Raw genomic sequence first — 19,913 nt, forward strand, 5'->3', positions numbered from 1 at the left:
TTTCTTTCTTTCTTTCTTTCTTTCTTTCTTTCTTTCTTTCTTTCTTTTTTTCTTCTTTTCTTTCTTTCTTTTTCACTGTGGAAAATGGATCATAAAGGGATAAGACTGGAGGCCAGGAGAACAGTTAGGACACTGTTGCAGTAGTCAACAAGAAAGACAGTAAATGCATGGATAGAAGAAGAATCTAGATGGGTAATGATTAAAGAGGAGTGGGAAGTGTTACAGATAATGGTCAAGTTTCCAGCCCAAACACCTGGGAGTGAAATATGTTTGGATTGAGGGGAAGATGTTGAGTTCAGCTGGGGACATGTAGAGTTTAAAGAGACTGGGACACATCTGAGATTTTGAGCACCATCAACATAAAAATGGTTAAACAGCGCATCACAGAAATCAGGGCAGTAGATGGCATCATCCAATGAGAGTGGGTGCAGTGAAAACAGAAGAGAGCCTCAGGAACACACCAGCACTTAAAGGACTGGAAAAGTGACTTCAAGAGCAAAGATTTTATGTGCACCGGACAGAGTGGGTGGCCCACACAATGTTTCTAGGAAGTAGAAGGTCAAAATCAATGCACTTCAAGGTCCCTGGTTCCTGTAAGCACAGCTGGATTTCAGGGGAGGAGAAAAGCATGGGTTCATTTGTTGAACAACCTTTAGTAGTCTAGTTTAATGAGGCTGTAGAAACTTACTGTGGGTGGATAGATGGAAAACCAGCTGTGTGTGTGTGTGTGTGTGTGTGTGTGTGTGTGTAAGGAACATAGAGTTTCCCTTATTTAGAAAGAAAAACTAAGGCATTACTAATTTGAGGTCTGTCTAGTCAGTGTGTGGAGGCATCTACTTTGTGTGAAAACTCCTTTTCCTTTGGTTAATAGTGATGAAGAGACAACTAAAATCTTTAGAAAAGGCTTAAGAATTAGTCCAGCTGTAACATTTTTACCTTCCTTTTTTTCCCCCTCAAACTAATCACACATAAGTTTTTGGTTGATTTTAAGGAAAATAACCACTGCCGGCTGCTGAACTCAGAGTCTTAAAAGGCACTCCTTTGAGAGAGAGGAGGGAACATCTTTCCTCAGTCCTAGGGACAGAGCTGTACCCCTGCTGCAAATTGTGGCTTGCCCACACTGTAAATATTTTTGGTTTTTCAACTTGCATTTGGCTCTTTTACCACTGTTCTATTTTTTTTTTTTAATGTCTATGATGGCTTCTTGTCTCTTTCAAGTCCTCGATGTTTATAGAACCCATCTCTGGGAAGTCAACATAAGTGGCGTTGGATATGAGCAGAAGCCATGATTTGGCCACTCCCCTCAGTACTGGAATCATTTAAAATGTGCCTGAAAATCCCCGAGTGCTGCATGCACAACAACAGTGGTAAAATGACCCACTCTCTGAAAAATACTGTAGTCACACAGCAATTTTCTCTCAGAAACTGCCTAGCTAAATGGCAAGGGGAGTGAATGGCTTTGTGGATGTGCAGTGTACATGGCTCAGGGAAAATGGCCCACCTATAGTTTAAAAAAGGAGTTATTGAAAGAACTTGCCACTCACTGGTTAGATTTGCATTTTCCAGTATAGTTCAGGTACAGCTGTGTCTGAAGGGCCCTTTATAAACCACAGGCATTTCACTGAGTGCACAGCCCAAGATTTACCACCTGGATTCTGAGTCAGAGGGGGAACTGTTGTGCTGGTAGAAATTGTACTACTGTATTTTGCAAAACTTTTAGGTAAAGATAATGAGAAGAAACAGGAGATATTCCTTAGAGTATCATCAACATCATACTGTCAGTGGCTTAAATTGAGCTGTGGAAATGTGTGCTTCACTGTGGAAAACAAATATGTATACATCTTACATAAGTTATGAACCAAGGTTTTAGCATCTTTATGCACCTGTTGTTTGAATTCCTTGTGAAATATCTTTCTTGGGGTCTGTGATAGAGGTTAATATTGTTCAACCTAATGTAATTCTCCTCCTCTTCCTGGGCATTTGGGATGATTTCCCAGCCCCCTGCAGCTAGGCAGGGTTATAGGATCAATTCTGACCAATGGGCCTTCAGTGCAAGTGATTGTAGCTTCTAGTCCAGAGCATTTAGCACAGGTGTGAGTTCTCCACAGTCTCTTTGCTGCAGTGATCCTGCGTGTTATTAACTGAGGTGGATTGAGGTGACAGTGTCCAACAATAATCTCCCAAGGTTAGGAGTCTGTTATTACAGCATAGTTTGGCTTATTTTGAATAATGTTAGATCAAATTCTCTACTTGCAGAAGATGATGGCTCCAAAATTTGCAGTAGACATTGTAGACATTCCTGAGCTTAGAGCAGGTACAACTGATCATGATCCTTTTAAAGAAACTACAAGTTGTACTTTGAGAAAAGGAGATTGCAACTAGGTGCATTCACAAAATAAAATGTCCATCTAAAATAAGTCTTACCTTACCTTATTCTTTTTGTTTGTTTATGGTATCACAGATTTAACTCATATACATTAACATATATGCAAGACAGTCATGTCATTTCATTTAGGATTATATCTCATCAATCTTTCCGGGATTTTGGATTTAAGTGACTCTAGAACCTCAAGACACAACCAAGTTTCAGATGGCAAATAAGGGAGTTAGCTTCCCAAGGCTCTGAAGTTTATCAAGTACAGTTTATCAAGTACAGAGGGGATATTACATTTCCATAGGCAGATCCTAGCCTCAGACACCAGGGTTTATGGAACGGATTATATAATTTTGTGTGCATTACTGTTCCTTTTTTACACCTTACTTTTTATCTTCAGTTTATTTTGTTCTCAAACTGGAATTTATGCCTTGGAAAACTCTTGTTACTGACAGTAATAAAAGTCGTTGGAAAATTAAGTTTACAGAGGGACTCTTTGCCAATGATAGTCAGATTTAAACATAGCCTTCATATTAGAAGAAGTATTATTGTGCCAAGCAGACATCTGTTGAAGGAAGAAGGCAAGGATAGTGTATTGTAGTGATAAGATCATGTGGTTTGCTGTTAGGTATGTGTTTCAACACCTCCCGCATTCTTCAGAAGCTGTGTAAATTTAGGAATCTAACCTCTCCCAGGGTCAGTACAATAATAATGTTGCTGTTGCTGTGGTTACAATGCTTCGCAGGGTCTTCTTCCGTGCCTTGTATGCATTATCTCATTTAATCTTCCCCACAGTTCAGTGAGGCTTAGAGGAGTTAAAGACCACACCTCCGCTCTTGCCATGAGTGTGGAGCAGCCCCTCCGTCCTAGTATCCCTTAGTCCAGTGCTCTTAATCACTTTGCCAAGGGGTTTGAAAGTCTTGTGGAAGCGAGAAAGAGTTCTGGTGTCTTTTCTTCTTGTTGTAAGGCTACTAAGCCCATCATGGCGTTATTAAAACCTAATCACCTCCCAAATACCCCATCTCAAAGTACTATCACTATCAAAAGATCAGGCTTCAACATATGAATTTGGGGGTTGAGGAACACAAACGTTCAGTCCATAACAGATAAAGTGCTAAATAATGGCAGTAATTACTATTTTTTGATAGTCACAGTATTACTGCTACTGATGTAGACGGTAGAAATGTAGATGTCTGCTATGGAAATCTGGGTCTTCACAGTCTCTGAGGGTCTAGCAATTAGACATGATCAGTATAACACATCTGATATCAGGAAGCTGGAATTCAGTTTTAGTGCCATGTTTTGCAAAGTAACCTACTTGATCGTGACTCGCTTAGTCATCCATAGCAGTTGAACTACAGAAACAACGTAAGATTGGAGCATGCAGGTCCAACTTAACTCAATAAGGACCAACTTGTACTTGGCATTCTTCTAACCCAAGTCATTCTCAAAACTAACTGTGCCTACTGATTGCTCAGAGAGAGATTTTTAAATACTCAGGGCTGGGATCCAATCCCAGAGCAATTAATTGGAATACCTAGGGGTGAAATCAAGGCATGAGGGTTTATAAGTCTTCTCAGATGATTCTTATATGCAGCCAAGGCTGAGAAATACCACAACCTGGAGGACTATGAACAGCAATGTAGCTTATTAAAGAGATTTGAAGGCTCCATTTCTCTTTTAAGCAAAAGTTAAGCATACTTATAATTTCTTCATGAGACAGATTTGTAGTTACACATTAAAAAACTTTTTTCTTTTTTTAAAAGTTTTTATTTATAAAAAAGATTTTTATAAAAATACTATTTATTTGTCAGTAATATATGTTGAGGCCTTCTCACCTACCAGCTACTTCCCTAAGCATTCTGTGTATTATCTCATCTAATCTTTGCAGCAGCCCTAAGAGGTGAGCACTATGATTATCCTCATTTTATAGATGAGACAACTGAGATGAAGGGAGATTTGAGTTAACTCATCTGAGATGATGCAGCAGGTTTCAGGGCGGGTCTGTGAACCTCAAGACTCCAAAGGCCAGGCCTTTGCACTCTGCGCCTCCAGGATGGGGGTGTACACTTTCCAGACCTTATTATGACTTTATGGTTTAGTCACGGAAAGATTGTTGACTTGATGATTCTGGAAAACAACTTCTGAGAGTGTGTCATGCTCCTATCTACACAGAGCACACTTCTAGCACATTGCACCTTGTCTGGAGTTATGTACAGAGATGAGCAGATGGTCTCAGCCACTTGGTTTTAAGAAACTTCTCTAATGATGGCGTCTAACTCCTTTCCTAAGCTTGGCTCTTTCTTAAGGAAGCAATCAAGAGTTTCTTCTCCCTGGAAGAGCTGTTACCATATCTTATCACCTTAAATATCTAGCAGGCAATTGTGCTGATTTCTTCTGTTAGAAGGGCTGATGAGAAGAACAAATAAAAAGATATTAGTAGCAATATTAATAGTCTGGGTGTTAATTAAAAACAAATACAATTAAACCAAAGAGCCAAAGCTGCAAGGGATACTGCTGTTTGTCGACGGGGTGAGCCAGATTTTCTTGGGAGCACCAAGAAAAGAAACAGGTTGTAATGTTAAGAAAATTGCTCCAATGTCCATAAACAGTTGAGTCTAGCCTGGCATCCTGAAACACGGGCCTCCAGTGATTGTAAACATTGTAGCCTAGAGTCATTTTGTCTCCAAAATATGTTGGGAGAGGTCTCTTTGGATATGTTTAGCAAAAAAGAATAGTTACCCACCTTTAGTACTTACTGCGAGACAAACATTGTTCTAAGTGTCTTACATGCACAGCAAATCGGTTATTATCCTCCTCATCTGATGGATGAGGAGATTGAGATGTAATGCTCAGAGACTTGGTCCATGCCAAGAAGTGGTGGAGCCAAGAATTGAACCCCAGTTGGCTGGTGTGTGAAGCCAAGTATGTAACCATTATACTTTGTCTCCTCTTCATTAGTGTGTGTAAGTACATTGCCGTGGCTGCACAGAATAAGTGATCAGATGAACAACAAACCAAGATGTGACCCCAGCTTTTCTGCCCCCTCCTGGAAGAGTCTACGATAGCACTTTTTCCTTTGATGAGGCTGAATAGCATGGAATTAAAAGTAAAGATTTATGATGGTTCTCTGGTCTTCAGAGAATCCCTGGTCCTCTCCATTTCTTTAATTCAGAGTTTTCAACAGACTTTGGATCATGTACAATTCAAGGCAGGCCAATGTTGTGCCAAGTTGTATTAAAAGGCAGGCTGTGGCTGAAAGGTATGGTAGGTACCTCCCTGGAGGCCAGGGGGCCAAATTCTTTGCCATGCAATGAAAGCAAAGGATTTCCCATGTGTAGCCACAGCCAGGTGGCTTTGAACTTTGATGGTTCTAAAGAAAGAGATTATGGTTAATCCTGGTACACCTCCCAACTCGGTACCTCATTCCCTGATGCTCCTGGCTGCCTCTATCCAGGCTTTTTTTTTTCCTTGAAAATTGTGGTAAAATACTTAGGAGTTTTTGTTTCCCGATGGAAGTTAATGCTGCACTAGAAGGAACTTTTAACTGAGGAGAGAGAATGACTTTCTGAGTTACTCCTATTATTCTGTTCTGTTGTATGTAACCTGCTCTGAGATGAACCTCTTTGGCAAAAGCAGAATGAGCTTATAGAATTTCCCCTTGATTATTTTTTAAGTCATATTTCAACAGAAGAGAGAATCTTTAGGGAGGAAAAAAATGTCTAGTATGTTCTGATCACAGATGTATGGGAAACACACCAAACTTGCTTTCACTACAAGTTGAAGGACTTCATCTGCCAAGTTGATTGGTTCCAAAAGCAGGTTCACTATTGCCTGCCAGTGCTCCTCATCTGAGCTGACAGAAGCCAAAGCAACACATTCATGGCATCAACTCTGTATCTCTGTGTTGAAATCTTGCTGAGTGGAATGTGAGGGGATGAAAAGGAACAGAGGGAGCTTGAGTTGGTCTACGCTACATGGGAACACTTGCCATGAAAATCAAACCAGATCCTTGTTGAGGGTTAAAGTCATTCGTCAAATTCCCTTCCTGTTTTCTTTTTCACGTTCTTTGTTTTGTTTGCCTGATCCTTTGACTTCACGGCTCTTATGGAATCGGAAGTAAAGCAATACCACAGAAGAAAGTGAACCGAGCTTGTGGTGTCCCTCACTGAGCCAAACCCAAGAAACACTGGAAATATCCATTGCCAATTCGAGTTTGTGAGATTTCCAGCCTGATAGCCAGACCAAAGAGGTTTGGAGTGATGTGTGGGCCTCCTCAGTATAAACCATTGCAGGGTTTGTGTTTATTATTTCACTCATCTGTCAGCGACATTGACTTTTTGGGTTAACCTTTCTTTCTTTCAGGGCCATTAAGTAAATATCCTTCCAGTAACCCAACATATATAGCTTTATAAGTTGTGAAATAGTATACTAATTCTTTCCCTTCTAAGCAGATATCAAAGTTCAATCATAACCAGTGTGCATGTGTGATCCTGTATTTGTTAAAGACCCTAAGGCTGGTATACGTGCAGGAGATAAAGATGTGTTAAGGTTGTACTTGGGTGGTGTGTTAGTAAATATTTCACAACCTGATCTCCCCTAATAAAAGGCCCTAATTTATAGTGTATGCCTTCCATATAGTATACCCTAACTACACTTGATTCCAAGCTTCAGTGTCATCACTGACCACGCAGTAGGAAAGAGATGTTTATAAGGGCCCTTGCCAAGAGCAGTGAACTAGCTCCCAGAATACGACTCACACATCACACCTGGCTTTGTCTCTACAGCAGATGCGTGGAGATATTAGGTTCCTTGGTTCTTGTGGGCAAATTGGGTAGAGAACTAGGGATAGGAGGAGGGGGCATGATGACTCCACGCAACCTACATATTCATTGCCTGTGATATTATATACACACCCTGTGTTTTCTGGGTTAACACGTGTAGTTTTATGGAAGCTTCAAGGAAAATTAAGATGTATGTTTCTATTTCTCTTTTTGCATGACTATTAAAAAGCTAAGGAATGGGTTTCTGGGGCACCTGGGTGGCTCAGTCATTAAGCGTCTGCCTTCGGCTCAGGTCATGATCCCAGGGTCCTGGGATCAAGTCCCACATCGGGCTCCTTGCTCAGCGGGAGGCCTGCTTCTCCCTCTCCCATTCCCTTGCTTGTCTTCCCTCTCTTGCTGTCTCTCTCTCCGTCAAATAAATAAATAAAAATCTTAAAAAAAAAAAGCTAAGGAATGGGTCTCTAATTTGGGGTAGTGAAAGTTGACCATTTGAAGTTAAACTGGGTCTGATTTCTGATGTGCTCCCTAGTCCTGAGGGCAGGGGGATCCTAGCTGACCTAGTATTTCAGTTCCATTCACCATGAGCCTGCAACCTTTCTCATTCCTATCTAAGGCTACTCAAAGCAGCAGAAAGAATCTCACAGCCCATCTCTGAGTGACAGCACTAGGAGGCAATATTCCAGTCTCTTAATGTACATTATTTCTAATCCTCTTTCAACCATGTAAGGCAAAGATTATCTGCATTTAAAAAGTAAACTGAACCCAGAGAAATTAAGTTGCCAAAGTTTACAGTGAAGGCCAGGGCTGGGATTCAGAACCAGTTCTCTCTGAAGTCAGTCTTTCCATCTCTTTCTAAGAAGGGGTTGCCTCTTGTGTATATTTATTTGTATAAAGCACTCCCTTAAGCCAAATTCTGGGCCAGGAATAAAGATGCCAGTTTTTGCCATGGGTCTGGCAGCCTTTCTCAAAATGATCAAATCCAGAGGAGAGGAATTCAAAGGAGTTCAGAGTGAGTGGCTACTGTTCATTGAGGGGTTCTGGCCCCATGATGTTCTGAGCACTCACGGCCTCTCCCCTGGGGCTTCTGGAAGGGGATTCTTGCTAACATCCTTCCTGGCCTGAGGCCCATTGTCACAGTCAATGATATGAGAAGGATATGGCACAATCAATAATGGTCAAGTTCTGTGTCTGAAAAGTATAGTAATACAGGCCTCAGAGATGATGAATGATCATTTATACTGAGGAGAGTGGAGGCCTTGAGTCCTCAGCTTGGGGGTAGGCACACAGGCTCTTAGAGTGGCTCTGAATCTCTATGAGCCCTTCCAGTACCAACATCGCATTAAGGGATGGCTCAATGGTATTATATAAAGGCAAGTGAGTATGACTTCTGCCACATCATGTATTCAACTACCCTTTATTAAAGATCAGTCTGCTTCGGGTGGGAGGATTGCTTTGTTTTTTGTGGTTGCATTATTTGAGGAACAGCTAAAGAAGCTTGTCCTACCAAACATAACTTAGTAAATGTGGTTGGAAAAAGATCTGTACAGTGAGTCAAATTTAGAGCTTAGACTTACTACTTTTGCTAATTTTGGACAAGTTACCTGGGTCCTCTGAGTTTTCATTTCATTTTTAAAATAGGATTATTATCCATCAACTAATGAGGCTATCAAGCAAATGTATCAATCAAATTATCTATAATCTAATGAGACTCAAATTGGTTATTATACATTATTATTGTGCTTTAAAAATTATTAATAGCTTTAAAAGTGCTTTAAAAATTATTAATAGCTATGAAATAAATGAAAGTTGATATATATGTAGTAAATACATGCTAGGTGCTTGTAGAATATGAAGGTATATGTCACAGTCTCTGAAATCAAGAACCTTACAATTTAGTTACAAAGAAATGGTATAAACACTTAAAAGGTTAAAGAGATAAATAATATCAAAACACCAGAAATCGCATGCAGTAGTCATGATTAATTTCCAAATAAATGCCTCTGACAGCTGTCATAGGAGTTCAAAGGAAGACAAAAAAAATCAATGAGTGATATGTACACTGTTTTGGGGGAATACTTTGAGGAATAATTTTGCAGGCTCTAGAAAGAAAAAGACATTGATAAATCAAGGACAACCCAGAATGGATACAAAGGTGCTGTTGGACTGAACTATGTTCCCCCATAACTCATATATAGAAGCCCTAGGGTAGGACCCTAATCCAATAGAACTGTCCCAGTTTTAAAAAAGATACCAAATCTCTCTCTCTCTCTCTCTCTCTCTCTCTCTCTCACACACACACACACACACACACACACACACACACACACACAATGTGAAGGCAGCTGTCTACAAGTCAGAGTTCTCACCAGAAACTGAACCCTGTCAGAACCTTAACTTTGGACTTTCTAGCCTCCAGAACTGTGAGAAAATAGACATCTCTTGTTTAAGGAACCCAGTCCATGGTGTTTTGTTATGGCAACTTGAGCTAAGACAACAGGAATCATGTAAATAAAAGAGAGGAAGAAATGTAGAATACTCTTAAAAAGTTATTTTTAATTGACATTTGACCAGTAAGTAGATAACGTTGGAGTTTAATATTTAGAAAACTATAGAGTAAAAAGGATGGACAATAAATCCGGGTCAGGTTAAAAATGACTTTGAATGCCACTAAGAAGTTAAAACTTGATCTTGCAGCAAATGTGAATATATCTTAAGTTTTCGAATAGGAGACTATACTTGGTAGTAAAGTAGCACTTTATTTTTTTTTAAAGATTTTATTTATTTATTTGAGAGAGAGAGAGAGAGAGAGAGAGAGAAACAGCATGAGAGGGGAGAAGGTCAGAGGGAGAAGCAGGCTCCCCGCCGAGCCGGGAGCCCAATGTGGGACTCGATCCCAGGACTCCGGGATCATGACCTGAGCCGAAGGCAGTCGCTTAACCAACTGGGCCACCCAGGCGCCCTAAAGTAGCACTTTAACAAGAATGATCCTCTAGGAATGAGAAAGATTAATTTTACAGAGCAGAGAGTAAATAAATTTATTTACTTCAAGGTAATAAATAAATTTATTTATTTGTGAGAGAATGAGCGTGTGTGAGCAACTGGGTTGGGGGGAGATGGAAAGGGAGAGAGAAACCCAAGCAGACTCCACTCCGAGCCTGAAGCCCAACACAGGGCTCGACCTCATGACCCTGAGATCACAACCTCAGGGGAAACCTAGAGCCAGAGGCTTAACTGACTGCACCACCCAAGTGCCCCTCAATTATGTGTTTCTCTTGCTCCATTACATCACTTACCTGTTTTTTAATAGTTCTACTTATTAATTCAACAAGCATGTCTTAAAACCTACTAATTGTCAAGCTCTGTTCTAGGTGAACAAAACAGCAATACAAAACAAAGTTTCCCTGTTCCTATGAGCTTACATTCTAACAAAGAGAGACAGACAAGAATCATAATAAAAAAAGGAAGCTATGTCATATATCAGAGGTTACACAGTGTGGAGTATATATAGTATATAATTCTATTATATGCCTCTAGTCTATATTAGAGTGTTTTTCCATAAGTTCTCAGGGAAGAAAAAAAGAAAAATCAGAGCAAGATAAGGGAGATTAGGGAGCATCAGGAAAGTAGATGGCAGTTTGGTCATCAGGGCAGGCCTTATTGAAAAGGTGACATCTAGACTTGTACCTGTATCTCATATTGTAAATCAATATGAACATTCTTTTCAAAGAAGAAGAGTTCAAAATAATACATGAAAGAAAAACTTCAGTAGTCAAGCATGCAACAATAAAAGCCTACACAAGTGTTGGTGGTAAAAAGAGATCAACGTAAGGGAAATTGTTGAAAAAATATTGACAGCTAAATGACTAACTCACCCTTTGCTTTTGCTCTCCATATTTAGAAAGGTGCCTGAGGGGGGAGGAACAAGATGGCGGAGGAGTAGGAGACCTAAATTTCGTCTGGTCTCAGGAATTCAGCTAGATAGGGATCAAACCATTCTGAACACCTACGAACTCAACAGGAGATCAAAGAAAAGAATAGTAACAACTCTCTGAAAAGAAAAGCAACCACTTTCTGGAAGGGACCCTACAAGCGGCAGATCCGGACACACTCCCCTTCCTCCCCTGGGAGGAGCGGCGCGGGAGCGCACCGCAGGGATCTGCTGGGTTTGGAGACTCCACATGGGGTCAGGCACCAGAGACAGAAATGCTCGGTCACAGGCCGGGTGAGCACGGAGTGCGGCCGGAGACCAGGGAGACGGAGCGATTGACTGCTTTTCTCTGGGGGCTCACTGAGGAGCGGGGCTGCGAGTTCTCGGCTCCTCTGGGGCAGAGATTAGGAGGCTGCCATTTTCACTCTCGTCCTCCAAAGCTGTACGGAAAGCTTGCAGGGAACAAAAGCTCCTGAGAGCAAACCCGAGCAGATTACTTAGCCCAGACCCGGCAAGGGCGGGGCAATTCTGCCTCCGGCAAAGACATTTGGGAACCACAGCAACAGGCCCCTCCCCCAGAAGATCAGCAAGAACAGCCAGCCAAGACCAAGTTTACAGCAGAACTCCAGCGCTAGGGGAATACAGCACATAGAATTCATGGCTTTTTTCCCATCATTCTTTAGTCTTTCAAAGTTAATTCTTTTTTTTTCACTTTCTTTTTCTTTCTTTTTTTTTTTAAATTCCTCTTTTTTCTTTTTTCAACCAACTTCTTATCTGATCAATTCTTTTTATAAAATCTTTTATAATTTTCATCTTTACAATCATATTCCATCCCTTCATCGTATTTACCCTTACTTTTGTACATATATGTTTTTCTTTCTTTAAAATTTTGGGAGGCACTTTCATCTAACAGACCAAAATACACCCAAAATCTAGTGTGTGGCACTGATCTATGCACCACTCTAATCATATTTGATCATATTCCGGTTTTTTTGTTTGTTTTTATCTTTTTCTCTTTTTTTTTCTTTTTTCTTTCTTTCCCTTTCTTTTCCCCCAGTTTCAGGTCTCTTCTGATTTGTTTAGTGTATATTTTTCTGGGGTCGTTTTTACCCTGTTAGCATTGTGTTCTCTCATTCATCTGTTCTCCTCTGGACAAAATGACAAGACAGAAAAACTCACCTCAAAAAAAAAGAAGAGGCAGTACTGACTGCCAGGGACCTAATCAATATGGACATTATTAGTAAGATGTCAGATGTAGAGTTCAGAATGATGATTATAAAGATATTAGCTGGGCTTGAAAAAAGCATGGAAGATACTAGAGAAACCCTTTCTGGAGAAATAAAAGAACTAAAATCTAACCAAGTTGAAATAAAAAAGGCTATTAATGAGGTGCAATAAAAAATGGACGCCCTAACTGCTCAGATAAATGAGGCAGAAGAGAGAATTAGTGATATAGAAGACCAAATTTTGGAGAATACGGAAGGTGAGAAAAAGAGAGATAAACAACTACTGGATCATGAGGGCAGAATTCGAGAGATAAGTGATAGCATAAGATGAAACAATATTAGAATAATTGGGATCCCAGAAGAAGAAGAAAGAGAGAGAGGGGCAGAAGATATGTTGGTGCAAATTATAGCAGTGAACTTCCCTAATCCGGGGAAGGAAACAGGCATCAAAATCCAGAAGGCACAGAGAACCTCCTCAAAATCAATAAAAATAGGTCAACACCCTGACATCTAATAGTAAAATTACGAGTCTCAGAGACAAAGAGAAAAACTTGAAACAGGTCGGGACAAGAGGTCTGAAACCTACAATGGTAGAAACATTAGATTGGCAACAGACCTATCCACAGAGACCTGGCAGGCCAGAAAGGACTGGCATGATATCTTCAGAGCACTAAACGAGAAAAATATGCAGCCAAGAATACTATATCCAGCGAAGCTGTCATTGAAAATAGAAGGACAGATAAAAAACTTCCAGGACAAACAAAAACTAAAAGAATTTGCAAACACAAAACCAGCCCTACAAGAAATATTGAAAGGGGTCCTCTAAGCAAAGAGAGAGCCTAGAAGTAACATAGACCAGAAAGGAACACAGATAATATACAGTAACAGTCACCTTACAGGCAATACAATGGCACTAAATTCATATCTTTCAATAGTTACCCTGAATGTAAATGGGCTAAATGCCCCAATCAAAGACACAGGCTATCTGATTGGATTAAAAAACAAGACCCATCGATATGCTGTCTGCAAGAGACTCATTTTAGACCCAAAGACACCCCTAGATTGAAAGTGAGGGGGTGGAAAACCACTTACCATGCTAATGGACAACAAAAGAAAGCTGGGGTAGCAATCCTTATACAAGACAAATTAGATTTTAAACCAAAGACTATATTAAGAGATGAAGAAGGACACTATATCATACTTAAAGGGTCTGTCCAACAAGAAGATCTAACAATTATAAATATCTAGGCCCCTAACATGGGAGCAGCCAATTATATAAGCCAGTTAATAACAAAATCAAAGAAATGCATCCACACCAATACAATAATAGTAGGGGACTTTAACACCCCCCTCACTGAAATGGATAGATCATCTCAGCAAAAGATCAACAAGGAAATAAAGACCAAATGGACTTCACAGACATATTCAGAACATTCCATCCCAAAGCAACAGAATACACATTCCTCTCTAGTGCCCATGGAACATTCTCCAGAATAGTTCACATCCTAGGTCACAAATCAGGTCTCAACCAGTACCAAAAGTTTGGGATCATTCCCTGCATATTTTCAGACCATAGTGCTTTGAAACTAGAACTCATTCACAAGAGGAAAGTTGGAAAGAACAAAGAACTCAAATACATGGAGGCTTAAGAGCATCCTACTAAAGAATGAATGGGTCAACCAGGAAATTACAGAAGAATTAAAAAAATTCATGGAAACAAATGAAAATGAAAACACAACTGTTCAAAATCTTTGGGATGCAGCAAAGACGGTCCTAAGAGGAAAGTAAATAGCAATACAAGCCTTTCTTAAGAAACAAGAAAGGTCTCAAATACACAAACTAACCCTACACCTAAAGGAGCTGGAGAAAGAACAGTAAATAAAGCCTAAACCCAGCAGGAGAAGAGAAATAATAAAGATCAGAGCAGAAATCAATGAAATAGAAACCAAAAGAACAGTAGAACAGATCAACGAAACTAGGAGCTGGTTCTTTGAAAGAATTAATAAGATTGATAAGCCCCTGGCCAGACTTATCAAAAAGAAAAGAGAAATGACCCAAATAAATAAAATCATGAATGAAAGCGGAGAGATCACAAACAACACCAAAGAAATACAATTATAAGAACATATTATGAGCAACTCTATGCCAGTAAATTAGATAACCTGGAAGAAATGGGTGCATTCCTAGAGATGTATCAACTACCAAAACTGAACCAGTAGGAAATAGAAAACCTGAACGGACCTATAACCACTAAGGAAATTGAAGCAGTAGTCAAAAATCTCCCAACAAACAAGAGCCCAGGGCCAGATAGCTTCCCAGGGGAATTCTACCAAACATTTCAAGAAGAATTAGTACCTATTCTTCTGAAATTGTTTCAAAAAATAGAAATGGAAGGAAAACTTGCAAACTTATTTTATGAGGCCAGCATTACCTTGATCCCCAAATCAGACAAAGACCCCATCAAAAAGGAGAATTACAGACCAATATCCCTGATGAACATGGATGCAAAAATTCTCACCAAAATACTAGTCAATAGGATCCAACAGTACATTAAAAGGATTATTCACCACAACCACGTGGTCTGGGCTCTGAGGTTGGTTCAACATCCACAGATCAATCAATGTGATACAATACATTAATAAAAGAAAGAACAAGAACCATATAATCCTCTCAATAGATGCAAAAAAAGCATTTGACAAAGTACAGCATCCTTTCTTGATCAAAACTCTTCAGAGTGTAGGGATAGAGGGTACCTACTTCAATATCATAAAACCCATCTATGAAAAACCCACAGCAAATATCATTCTCCATTGGGAAAAACTGAGAGCTTTCCCCCTAAGGTCAGGAACACGGCAGGGATGTCCACTATCACCACTGCTATTCAACATAGTACTAGAAGTCCTAACTACAGCAATCAGACAACAAAAAGAAATAAAGGGCATCCGAATTGGCAAAGAAGTCAAACTCTCACTCTTTGCAGATGATATGATACTTTATGTGGAAAACCCAAAAGACTGCACCCCAAAACTGCTAGAACTCATACAGGAATTCAGTAAAGTGGCAGGCTATAAAATCAATGCACAGAAATCAGTGTCATTTTCTATACACCAACAACAAGACAGAAGAAAGAGAAATTAAGGAGTCGATCCCATTTACAATTGCACCCAAAACCATAAGATACCTAGGAATAAATCTAACCAAAGAGGCAAAGAATCTGTACTCAGAAAATTATAAAATACTCATGAAAGAAATTGAGGAAGACACAAAGAAATGGAAAAACGTTCCATGCTCATGGACTAGAAGAACAAATATTGTGAAGATGTCAATGCTACCTAGAGCAATCTACACATTTAATGAAATTCTTATCAAAATACCATCAACTTTTTTTTCAAAGAAATGGAACAAATAATCCTAAAATTTGTATGGAACCAGAAAAGACCCCAACTAGCCAGAGGAATGTTGAAAAAGCAAAGCAAAGCTGGTGGCATCCCAATTCCGGACTTCCAGCTCTATTACAAAGCTGTCATCATCAAGACAGTATGGTACTGGCACAAAAACAGACACATAGATCAATGGAACAGAATAGAGTGCCCAGAAATGGATCCTCAACTCTTTGGTCAACTCATCTTTGACAAAGCAGGAAAGAATGTCCAATGGAAAAAAGACAGTCTCTTCAACAAATGGTGTTGGGAAAATTGGACAGCCACATGCAGAAGAATGAAACCTGACCATTTCCTTACACCACACACAAAAATAGACTCAAAATGGATGAAAGACCGAAATGTGAGACAGGAATCCATCAAAATCCTAAAGGAGAACACAGGTAGCAACCTCTTTGACCTCAGCCGCAGCAACTTCTTCCTAGAAATATCACCAAAGGCAAGGAGAGCAAGTGCAAAAATGAACTATTGGGACTTCATCAAGATAAAAAGCTTTTGCCCAACAAAGAAAACAGTCAACAAAACCAAAAGACAACTGACAGAATGGGAGAAGATAATTGCAAATGACATATCAGATAAAGGACTAGTATCCAAAATCTATAAAGAACTTATCAAACTCAACACCCAAATAACAAATAATCCAATAAAGAAATGGGCAAAAGACATGAACAGACATTTTCCAAAGAAGACATCCAAATGGCCAACAGACACATGAAAAAGTGCTCAACATCACTTGGTATCAGGGAAATCCAAATCAAAACCTCAATGAGATATCACCTCACACCAGTCAGAATGGCTAAAATGAACAAGCCAGGAAACAATAGATGTTGGAGAGGATTCAGAGAAAGGGGAAGCCTCCTACACTGTTGGTGAAAATGCAAGCTGGTGCAGCTACTCTGCAAAACAGTATTGAGGTTCCTCAAAAAGTTGAAATTAGAGCTACCCTATGACCCAGCAATTGCACTACTGGGTATTTAACCCAAAGATACAAATGTAATGATCCAAAGGGGTACATGCACCCCAATGTTTATAGTAGTAATGTCCACAATAGCCAAACTATGGAAAGAGCCAAGATGTCCATTGACAGATGAATGGATAAAGAAGATGTGCTATATATATATATATATACAGTGGAATATTAGGCAGCCATCAAAAAAATATTGCCATTTGCAACAATGTGGATGGTACTAGAGGGTATTATGCTGAGCAAAATAAGTCAATCAGAGAAAGACATGTATCATATGATCTCACTGATATGAGGAATTCTTAATCTCAGGAAACAAACTGAGGGTTGCTGGAGTGGGGGTGGGGTGGGAGGGATGGGGTGGCTGGGTGATAGACATTGGGGAGGGTATGTGCTATGGTGAGTGCTGTGAACTGTGTAAGACTGTTGAATCACAGATCTGTACTTCTGAAACAAATAATACATTATATGTTAAAAAAAAAAAAAGAAGAAGATAGTAGGAAGGGAAGAATGAAGGCCGGGAGGTCAAGGGGGGAGATGAACCAGGAGAAACTATGGACTCTGAGAAACATACTGAGGGTTCTAGAGGGGATGGGATGGGGGGATGGGTTAGCCTGGTGATGGGTATTAAAGAGGGCATGTATTGAATGGAGCACTGGGTGTCATATGCAAACAGTGAATCGTGGAACACTACAGCAAAAACTAATGATGTATGGTGATTAACATAACAAAATAAAATGAAAAAAATAAAAAAATAGGTGGCTGAGGTTCTAGACTTGGAGGAATGAGAGATTTACAGCTTCATTAACAAAGGTAGGGCTTTCCGTGAATGTACTTGTGAAATCTATGACCCTCGTGGAAACCAACCCAAAAGAACAGAAATAGAGAAAGTGAAGGAGAAAAAGAAAAAAATTAAAAGAAAATTCTATTTGCAGTGAGGATGGAAAAATTCTACTTCCTTAAACTAAATTCTATGAAGAATACCTGCCAAACATTCTGAAATTTAGATGAATTGAGGAAGGCTGCTGAAAGCCAAAATAAATGAATATCTTCACATCTTGAATGAAGTATAAAATTCTCTAAAAATAAGTGAGAATCCTAAGGGAGTGTGGGTGGACTGAAGTAATAAACATCCCTCTGGGATGTAGGTTTCTTTGAAATCTGTGCTCCTATATGGGAGGAGTCTGGATATGAAGTAAAGTTAGGAAGAAATAGAAAATACTAGCTCCTGATCAAAGTCAATAGAGCATAAGTAAAATAAATTCAGTAATCTAGCAAACGATAAACGGGACGCTTAATTTTGAGCTGTATTAACCTGCTTGGATAATCTGTTCACTTTAGGGCTACTCTGTAAATTATTCCTGAACAAATAGTAGAAATAGAACTATACTCATTCAAAAATGAGTAATGGGACTTCCACTTCTAGCCAATGTAGGATAACAGGGACCAGATTTACCCTCCCAGCTGAAAAAAAATAAAAATAAAATAGTGGACCAAGTATATGACATCAGGCAATAAAAGATAATGCTCACTTAGAGTCAGAAAACAAATAAAGAAAAATCTAAATTGTCCCAGTTTACTACCTGGAGAATGTTTCCAGTTCCTAGACAATGGCACAATAAGGAAGAACCCAGGCAGGATTTGCTCATTTCCCTGAACTGAGGAGACAGATCTGGGAGTATAAGGAGGCTGAGGAAGCTGAGTTCACAAGGAAGAAGACAGAGACAGAAAATTGGAAAGAGAAAATTCCAGAGACTTCCAGAGCATTTCCTCCAAATCATCAACTGAGTACTGATCAGCACATGCATGTGAAGAAACTATACAAAATTAAGAAACGAACTGCTCAAGAGGATTAGAGGGAACAATATTTGGAGCTCCCAAATGGTTTAGAACATTTTCTTTTACTACCAGAGTACCAAACCTTATAATTCACTGTATTAGGTAGACAAAAGGATTTTGCCCATATCGTGGGGCAGAATTAACACAAAACTGACTGCACTATTGTCCTATTTACTAAAGCTTAAAAGCAAGACATGAAAGGATCAACCTATTTCCCAGTAACTTAACTATGTCCCAGGACAAAGTTTTGGAATATTTATAGGGGTACAAATCATATCCAAGTCACATTAAATGCAAATGTCAAAAGAACTGATTTAAAAGCACTAGATTGCAGATTGGACAAAAAGCATGCTCCAACTGTATGCTCCTTATAAGGGAGCATTTAAAATGTAAAAAGGTTAAAGGTAAAAGTTGGAAAAAGATATGTCATACTGATGTTAATTTGAAAAATGCTGGTGTGGTTATATTAGTATCAAAGTCGCTTCTAGAGGGAATAAAATTACCAGTAATAAAAAGGGACACTTCCTAATGACAAAGTGGTCAATTCATCCAGGGACATAATGCTAAATGTCAATGGACTTAATAACAGCTCCAAAATGCATCAAGTAAAAAAAAAAAAAAGTAGGGGGTTTTCAGCCAATATTTTTGGACCACTTTTTCAGCCCTGCCCACTTTCTCTTCCTCTGGGACTCAGATGATCTGTTAGATTTTTTTTTTTTTAATCTTTTGGTACAATACTGTCGGTCCTAGAGGCACTGTTCAATAATTTTTCTTTCTATTTTTCTCTCTTTGTTCAGATTGGCTAATTTCTAGTCCATTTTTCAGTTCACAGATTCTTTCCTTTGTTGTCTCCATCCGAATTTTGAGCCCATTCACTGAATTTTTTGTTTTGGCTATGGTATTTTCCAATTCAAAGCTGTCCATTGGATTGATCCTACAATTACAGAGAGAGGTTACACGTACTTTTGCTGTGCACTCACACCATTATTGTAAATAGTTCTGACGTAGTGACTCTCAAAGCATGATCCCGGACTGACAGAGACAGTCTCAGGGGCCTTGTTGGGCAGTCACACTGAGGCCCCACCCCAGACCTATGCGGTCAGGAGTTCTGAGATTGGAGCCCAGCGATCTTGTTTTAACAAGCCCTCTAGGGATTCTGATCTAAGCTAAAGCTTGAGTCCATTCTTCCCAGAACTTGATTTCTAATATTTTATTCCTACTCCTTTCGACCCATGGGCACGCGCGCATATGCGCGCACGCATGCGCACACACATACACCATGGCGTCTGCTGGACTTTCAGTGACATCCACCTTATTGCCCGCCAGGCCTAGCTCGAGGTAGGACACAGGATAGCCAG

Source organism: Callorhinus ursinus, unplaced genomic scaffold (assembly GCF_003265705.2).
Source record: "Callorhinus ursinus isolate GAN/ISIS: 27379988/994484 unplaced genomic scaffold, GSC_fseal_2.0 scaffold5, whole genome shotgun sequence".
Taxonomy (NCBI): Eukaryota; Metazoa; Chordata; class Mammalia; order Carnivora; family Otariidae; genus Callorhinus; species Callorhinus ursinus.